At 35.4% G+C, this 8,785-nt stretch overlaps 1 pseudogene; it reads right to left on the reverse strand.

Annotated features, from left to right (window-relative positions):
* Positions 1-6,955: 6,955 nt before the first annotated feature.
* Positions 6,956-7,087, reverse strand: LOC132008893 (U4 spliceosomal RNA; annotated as a pseudogene).
* Between the last annotated feature and the right edge of the window lie 1,698 nt (positions 7,088-8,785).

Here is an 8,785-nt window from a genome sequence, read left to right on the forward strand (position 1 = left end):
TTTAAGCATTCTGATGGGTGTGAGGTGATATCTCATCACGGTTTTGGTTTGCGTTTCCCAGAAGATGAGTCATATTGAGCATCTTTTAATGTGTACAATAGCCGTCTGGATGTCTTCTTTGAAAAAAAAAAAAGCCTATTCATGCCTTCTGCCCATTTCTTACCTGGATTATTTGTTTACAGGGTGTTGAGTTTGATAAGTTCTTTGTAGATCTTGGACACTAACCCTTTAACAGAGACATCATTCGCAAATGTCTTCTCCCATTCCAAAGTCTGCCTTTTAGTTTCCTTGATTATTTCCTTTGCTGTGCAGACGATTTTTATCTTGATTAGGTTCTAATAGTTCATTTGTGCTTGTTTCCCTTGCCTCCAGAGACATGTCTGGTAAGAAGTTGCTATGGCTGAGATCAAAGTGTTTGCTGCCTGTGTTCTTGTCCAGGATTTTGATGGTTTCTTATCTCACATTTAGGTATTTCATCCATTTTGAATTTACTTTTGTGTATGGTGTAAGTAAGGGGTCCAGTTTCAATCTTCTTCATGTTGCTCTCCAGTTTTCCCAGCACCATATGTTGAAGAGACTGCCTTTTTACCTCTGGGTATTCTTTCCTGCTTAGTGAAATATTAGTTCACTATATATTGATGGGTCCCCTTCTGGGTTTTCTATTCTAATCCATTTATTTATATGTCTTTTTGTGCCAGTACCACATTGTATTGATGATTACAGTTTTACAATATAGCTTGAGGTCTGGAATCATGATGCCTCCAGCTTTGCTTTGCTTTGCTTTTCCTAGATTGCTTTGGCTATTTGGGGTCTTTTGTGGTTCCATAAAAATTTTAGAATTATTTGTTCTAGCTCTGTGAAAAATGCTGGTGGTATTTTGGTAGGGATTAGATTAAATGTGTAGATTGCTTAGGGTAGTATAGACATTTTAACAATGTTCTTCCAATCCATGAGAATGGAATGTTTTACCAATTCTTTCCATTCTTTTCAGTGTCTTTCATAGGTGTTCTATAGTTTTCAGAGTATGGATCTCTTACCTCTTAGGTTAGGTTTATTCCTAAATGTCTTACTGTTTGGGGCACAATTGCAAATGGGATCAATTCCTTGATCTTCTTTTCTGCTGCTTCATTATTCATGTACAGAAATGCAATAGATTTCTGTACATTTATTTCATATCCTGTAACTTTGCTGAATTCATATATTAGTTCTAGCTATTTATTGGTAGAGATTTGGGGATTTCTAGATGGAGTATCCTATCATCTATAAACACTGGAAGTTTGTCTTCTTCCTTGCCTATTTGAATGACCTTTATTTTCTTTTTGTTGCTTGATTGTTGAAGCTAAGACTTCCAGTACTATGTTAAATAGTAATGGTGAAAGTGTATATCCCTGTCTTATTCCTGACAATAGAGGAAAATCTCTCAGTTCTTCCCCATTGAGGATGATATTAGCTGTGGGTCTTTTGTATATGACTTTTATGGTGTTGGGGTATGCTCTATCCACACCTACTTTGTTGAGGGTTTTTATCAAGAGTAGATGCTTTAGGGGCACCTGGATGGCTCAGTCAGTTCAATGCCCAGCTCTTGGTTTTGGCTCAGGTCCTGATCTCAGGGTCTTGATATGAGCCATGCATCAGGCTCCTAAATAAATATTAAAAAAAAATAAAAGAGGGGCCCCTGGGTGGCTCAGTCAGTTGAACATCTGCCTTCAGCACAGGTTATGATCCCAGGGTCCTGGGATTGACCCCTGCATTATGGTTCCTACTCAGTGGGGAGTCTGCTTTACCCTCTCCATCACCACCCCCTCCCATTCATGTGCTCTCTTTTGCTCACTCTAGCTCTCCCTCTCTCTCAAATGAATAAATGAAATAAAAAGACTGGATTCTGTATTTTGTCAAATTCTTTTTCTGCATCTATTGACAGGATCATATTGTTCTTATTTTTTCCTTTATTAATGTGGTGTATCATGTTGATAATTTGCAAATATTGAGGCACCCCTACAGCTTGACGGCAGTGAATAATTCTTTCAATGAACTGTAGGATTTGATTTACCAGTACCTTGTTGAGAATTTTTGCATTCATGTTCACCAGGGATGTTGCCCTGTAATTCTCTTTTGGGATGGGGGGTGTCTTTGGTTTTGAATCAAGGTATATTGTTTGGATGAAGGTTTCTGTGATTTGTTCTGCATGGCCAACTATCCCAACCTGCACATATCAGGCAGGTTAAAGAATGTTGTTTGTGAGACTTGTGCTGCATAAGTGACTTTGGGAGCCTGATTAGTTGACATTAGCTGGCCTCCAGGTCAGAAATGGCCCTTCTGGTCTGGACACCAAAAGCAATAAATTTTGCCTTACATTTCCTCTGGCTCCAGGCTGGGCTGGCCCACATGATGGAATCTGGGAGGGTAGGCAAGCACACCTAGCCCAGGCTCCTTGAATATGTAAAGATTTGATAACATAGGGATGTAGTGCACTCTGATCTGTATGTAGGCAAACGAATGTTTAATTTCAGATCTTGTCATTTGCCCTATAAATATGGCCCATATGGGGATGGTCAGTTGTAAGTCTCACCTGAAGGGAGGATGCTTGCCCAAGTCTTTCAGTCAGAACTCTAGCCTGGATGACTCTACAGGGCTTCCCCAGCTAATGAGGTTAGATGTTGTTAAGTGTGCTTTAATCTCCTTTACTGCTTGCTATTGCCCTCATCTATGCATGGATTTGCCTCTCCTTTCTGTTTCTTTTAGATTTTAGTAATATCAATAAAGTGTTTTTTCCCTTTAAAAACTGAGAGTACAGCTGCCATGAATCTTTTCTTCAGAATAAGGTAATGCTGGATTCTTAGAATGAGTTAGGAAATTTTTCTTACATTTCTATTTTTGAAGTCTGATAATAGTTATTAACTTTTCCTTAAATGTTTGGTAGAATTTCCCTAGGAAGCCATCTGGATCTGGACTTTTTGTTTGTTGGGAGATTTTTTTATTGCTAATTCAATTTCTTTGCTGGGTATGGGTTTGTTCAAATTTTCTCTTTCTTCCTATTTCATTTTGGTAGTTTGTAGTTTCTAGGAATTTATCTATTTCTTCCAGATTGCCCAGGTTATTGGCATATAATTTTTCTTAATATTATCTTATAATCCTTTGTATTTTTGTGGTATTGGTTATGATCTCTCCTATCTCATTCATGATTTTATTTATCTGGGTCCTTTCTCTTTTCTTTTTAGTAAGTCTATTTAGGGGTTTCTCACTTTCATTAATTGTTTCATTAACCAGCTCTTAGTTTCATTGATTTATTCTACTGGTTTTTGTTCGTTGTTATATTGTTTATTTCTGCTTTAATCTTTATTATTTCCCTTCTTCTGCTGGCTTCAGGCTTTATTTGCTGTTCCTTTTCCAGCTCAGTTAGGTGTGAAGTTGGGTTGTGTATTTGAGACTTTTCTTCCTTCTTGAGGTAGGCTTGTATTGTAGTATAATTCCCTCTTAAGACCACCTTTGCTGCATTCCAAAGGTTTTGGACTGTCATGTTTTCATTGTCATTTGCTTCCATGTATTTTTTTTATTCTTTCTTAATTTCCTTGTTAACCCATTTATTCTTTAGTAGGATGTTCTATAATCTCCATGTATTTATTACCTTTATAAACTTTTTCTTGTACTTGACTTCAAGTTTCATAGTGTTGTTGTCTGAAAAGGGGCATGGTAGGATCTCAACCATTTTTTACTTGTTGAGGGGGGGCACTTATGACACAGTATGTGATATAATCTGGAGACTGTTTCATAAGCACTTGAAAGGAATGTATATTCTGTTGCTTAAGGATGAAATGTTCCAAATATATCTGTTAAATTCATCTGGTCTACTGTGTTATTCAAAGCCATTGTTTTCTTGTTGATTTTCTGCTTAGATGATCTGCCCATTGCTGTAAGTGGAATGTTAGAGTCCTCCAGTATTATTGCATTATTATCAATGGGTTTATGTTTGTTATTAATTGATTTATATATCCAGGTACTCCAAAGTTGGGGGAATAAATATTTACAATTGTAAGATCATCTTGATGGGCATAGCCTCCTTAATTATGACATAATCTTCTTCATCTCTTGTTACTGTATTTCGTTTAAAATCTAGTTTGTCTAGTATAAGTGCTGGTACTACAGCTTTCTTTTGGCATCCATTAGCATGATAGATGGTTTCATCCTCTCACGTTCAATTTGCAGATGTCTTTAGACCCAAAATGAGTCTCTTGTAGGCAGCATCTAGATGGGTCTTGTTTTGTTTATGTTGTTGTTTTTTAATCCATTCTGACACTCTATATCTTTTGATTGAAATATTTAGTCCATTTACATTCAGAGTGATTATTGATAGGTATGAATTTAGTGCTATTCTGTTACCTGTAAATTTGGTGTTTCTGATAACGTTCTCTGTTCCTTTCTAGTTTTTGTTGCTTTTGGGTCCCCCACCACCACCACCCAAAGAGTCCCCTTTAATACTTCTTGCAGGGATGGTTTAGTGTTCACAAAATCCTTTAGTTTTTGTTTGTCTAGGAAACCCTGTACTGTCCTTCCATTCTGAATGATAGTCTTGCTGGATAAAGTCTTCTTAGTTGCATATATTTCCCATTCAGCACATGGACTATATCATGCCACTCTCTTCTGGTTATCATTCAGTTTCCTAGACATAAAAGAAAAAAAAAAAAAAAAACTAAAGGAGTTTGTGACCACTGAAAGAATAGTCTAACTTTTACTTGATCTACCAAGAAAATATATTCTTTCTAATCCCAGTGAACACAAAAATGAATGCAGGACCTATTAGTTATTGTCTAATGAAAACAAAACCAGAGTATTTGAACCAATGATGAAAAGTAAGCTACCACAGGGGGGAAAATATTTAAATATAGCATTTGAACTCCTAAATTGAGCTGTAACTAAGGTTTGACTGCTAACAAATGCCCCATCCATTTTTATTTTTTTACATTCTTGTTTGAATCAGTTTTAGTTGGGTTTTTTAAATGATAAGCCAGAGTTCTCATTATTTGAGAGACAAAGTTAAGATTCAAACCCAATTTTCTCTATCTTCATGTAGATTTATGATAAGCAGCTTTCATAATACTAAATATAAATAATTTTAGTAAATTAAATTAAAAGCAGGTAAACATTTCCAGTAAAAATTTTAAAATGTTTTCACTCAGCAAATATCATAGAAAGCTCAGGATTTTGTTTCACAATAAATGCAAATCATGGTTCATGTTTTGTTTTTTGTTTTTGTTTTTAGAGAAAGAGAGAGAACGTGTGCATGCACAAGCAGAGAGAGGAGTAAAGGGAGATGGAGAGAGAGCGTGAAAGAGAGAGAGAAACTCAGACAGATTCCCAGCTGAGTGCAGAGTCTGACACGGGTTCATTCTCAGAATGGACCTTGAGATCTATACATGAGCCAAAATCAAGAGTCAGCAGCTCAACCCACTAAGCCAACCAGACACTACTCTTGGTTCAAGCTTTATGCCACTTAAAATAACATAAAAATAAAAAGGAATAAATTAATAATATGAACAGATGCAAGATAATATGAAATATATTATATGCTAAAGATTAACCTTAGTTGCTAAGAGAAAAATAAAAACCAAATATAATAATCAGGATTTTGCTAATTGTTTTTGTTTTCTGGTTTTTGTTGTTGTTGTTGTTGTTTTTAACCACCTGAAAAATATCTGTTTGGAATTTTGTGAAGTGTCCTTGGTTTATTGCAGTTATTACTGACTATGAGGAAAAGTTAATGAGACTAAATATTATGTTAAATGCATAGTATTGCATTTTATTCAATGAGAAAGCATTTATTAAATGTTTATTCTCCCATTGTTACATGTATGGTTTAAAATACTGGCTTTAAAATGTATAAATCTGGCTGATGAGACAAAATAAATTTGCCTGACTTAGCAGAAAATACTTCAGGGTAATCTATAATACATAGTCATAAATGTGAATTTACTCTATGCATTAAAAATCCTGTACAACCATATTAAACAGCTTGTTAATATATCCATATACAATGACTAGATTTTTTAATAATCTACTAAATCCTAAAATATTTTGGGGTATCCTACTTCCTCTCATATGAGGCTTCATCCATATTTCAAAAAAGAAATTAGTACATACTTACTAACATCTACTCTTAAAAGGGTCTAGACCATCTTGCCAGAGAAACAAAAATTATACCTCAGGGGTAGAGCAAACAACTGATCATCAAAACAAAAAGTGATGTAACCAGGTTTTTTCTGTCCGAGGCATGATAAAATCAACAGTAAGTGAGCAAAGTGGAATCACTGAGGTATAGACCACAGATGTTTGGAGTAAGGAAAGTGTTGTGTCTGAGATATTCAGAACTCAGGGTTGAGAGATAAAGAAAGAGAAGCAATCCAAACCAATTTCACTGATATGTTAAGTGCAAATATCCTGGGAAACTCAGGAGACCTAGGGAGTGATACCAAAGGGGATAAATCACCTCTTGACAAAGATATATAGGGGTGCCACTCCCCAGTCACAACTAAAGCATCATGGACTTCAGCTTTCCTATAGAAGAAACTAAAATTCTGAAGTCTTCCTTAGGTTCACGGATCGGTATTAAAAGGTCTCTAGTCCTTTTGAAATTATATGCCAAAAACGATGTGTGTGTATGCATGTGCATTTTCCTGGGCCAAAATCAGTAGGTACTGTTTAAACAACTCTTTAAAGGATTTATGGCCACCAACAAATTTAACAACAAAAATTTTCACCAGAGCCACTATACCAAAGCCTAGTTTCAAACTTAAATTGGTAATGAATGAAGAGCTACTGATTATGGGAATAGCTAAAATTTGGTTAGTTCCAGAGAAAGAATGGAATAGACTTTATAACTATGGTCGTTTACTGAAATATTGCTAACATATGGCCTACCAAGAATTCCAAATAAAACAAAGCAAAAGTCATAGAAATATTTTAACAGATGTCAATAACATAAGATATTACATGAGATACTACACACAGAAAATGAATACTTTTATTTTTCAATTAGCAATAATTGCGCCTCAGATAAACCTCATTGGCTATGATACTGCCACTGTGCAAAGCTGAATACTTTTATTTTTTAAAAATATCACATGTTTACCTGTGTTACTCATGGTGTTGAGGGTTCAGACACCTTGTTTCTCAAACTGCCAAAGCCTTGGCTATATGTAGTTCTATAGAACCAATACCAGAATCTTATCTCTGCCAAGTCTTCAATCAAGTGCTTTGTTCTCAAGCCATGCCGAGGCCCACTACTGAAGGTTGCCAATATTCCATCCTTCATCTTAATAGGAGAGTGGGAAAATGTTCTCATTTTCATTCCTGGGTGTTCACCATTTAATCCATCATCTTTTACTACAGCTTCTCAAACAAAGAAAATATTTTCTACCTCCGTCCCAACTTCTTTATTTCCAGTGGTAAACTTCTGTTTCTTGTACATCCATTATGCTGCTATTGAAATTGCCTCAAATCCTATTCCTGGAGAAATTTGGCATTATTTACTGTTCCTATTTGGCATCATTGACTCATCTAATTTCCCAGTTCACTTAATTAAAGACCATATCAGCATACGGAAACCCTAGCAATGAGAAGTTGTCCACTGGGAAAGAATAGTGAGTACTTCACATAAATTTGTGGAAGGAAAGGGAAGGAGAACAAAACAAAGAAATATTTGCGAAAACTAAATGAAACTATAGGAGACTAAAATTAAAAATATTTTTATAGTTCTTTATTATTATAATCGTTTATCTGTCTTATTCTTCATTTGTGAAGAATTCTTCGTCTGTGATAAAAGAAGGAAAAGGAGAAAGAGGAAGAAGAATAGAAGAATAGAATCGTATTAGAATACCATGAAAGTGTTTCAGTCTTCTGTATACACTTCATTTAGTTTTCACAAATATTAACTTATTTGTTTATCAACAAGTTTATACTGAGTGCTTAGTATGTGTCAAACACTGCTCTGTACATGAGAAATAAAACAGTTGAGTTAGACAAAGTTCTAGCCCTTATGCTGCTTAGATTCTAGAAAACACGGAGAAAAATAGATGTGCAAAATATGTACTATGCAGTTTTTAGTAATAAACTGAAAAGGGGCCTTTAAAATGTAAAGGTGTAGAAGGAGGTGCTAGTTGGCATACAGTGTAATATTAGTTTCAGGTATAACTATATAGTGATTCAACACTGTCAAACAATACCCGGTGCTCATCACAACTTAATCCATATCCCCTGTTTAATCCATCCTCCCATTCACCTCCCCTCCAATAACCCTCAATTTCTTCTCTACAGTTAAGAGTATGTTTTCTGGTTTCCCTCTCTGTTTTCCACCTCACCTGATGTTCATCAGTTTTGTTTCTTAAATTTCACATACTGAGGAATTCATATGGTATTTGTCTTTCTCTGACTGACTCATTTTGCCTCTCCATCTGCACCACTGCAAATGGCAAGATTTCATTCTGTTCTATGACTGAGTTAGATATATACATATGTATACCACCTCTCTATCCATTCATCAGTTGATAGACATTTGGACTTTTTCCCTTTATTACAGATAACGCTGTTATAAAATGGGGTGCATGTATCCCTTCAAATTAGTATTTTTGTACTGTTTGGATAAATACCCAGTAGTACAATTGCTGAATCATAGGGTAATTCTACTTTTAACTTTTTAAGGAACCTCCAAACTGTTTTCCAGAGCAGCTGCTGTAGTTTGCATTCAGGTGGGGCTATTTTAAATGGCATGGTCAAGGAATACCTCATTGATATG

Source organism: Mustela nigripes, chromosome 1, assembly GCF_022355385.1.
Source record: "Mustela nigripes isolate SB6536 chromosome 1, MUSNIG.SB6536, whole genome shotgun sequence".
Lineage (NCBI taxonomy): Eukaryota > Metazoa > Chordata > Mammalia > Carnivora > Mustelidae > Mustela > Mustela nigripes.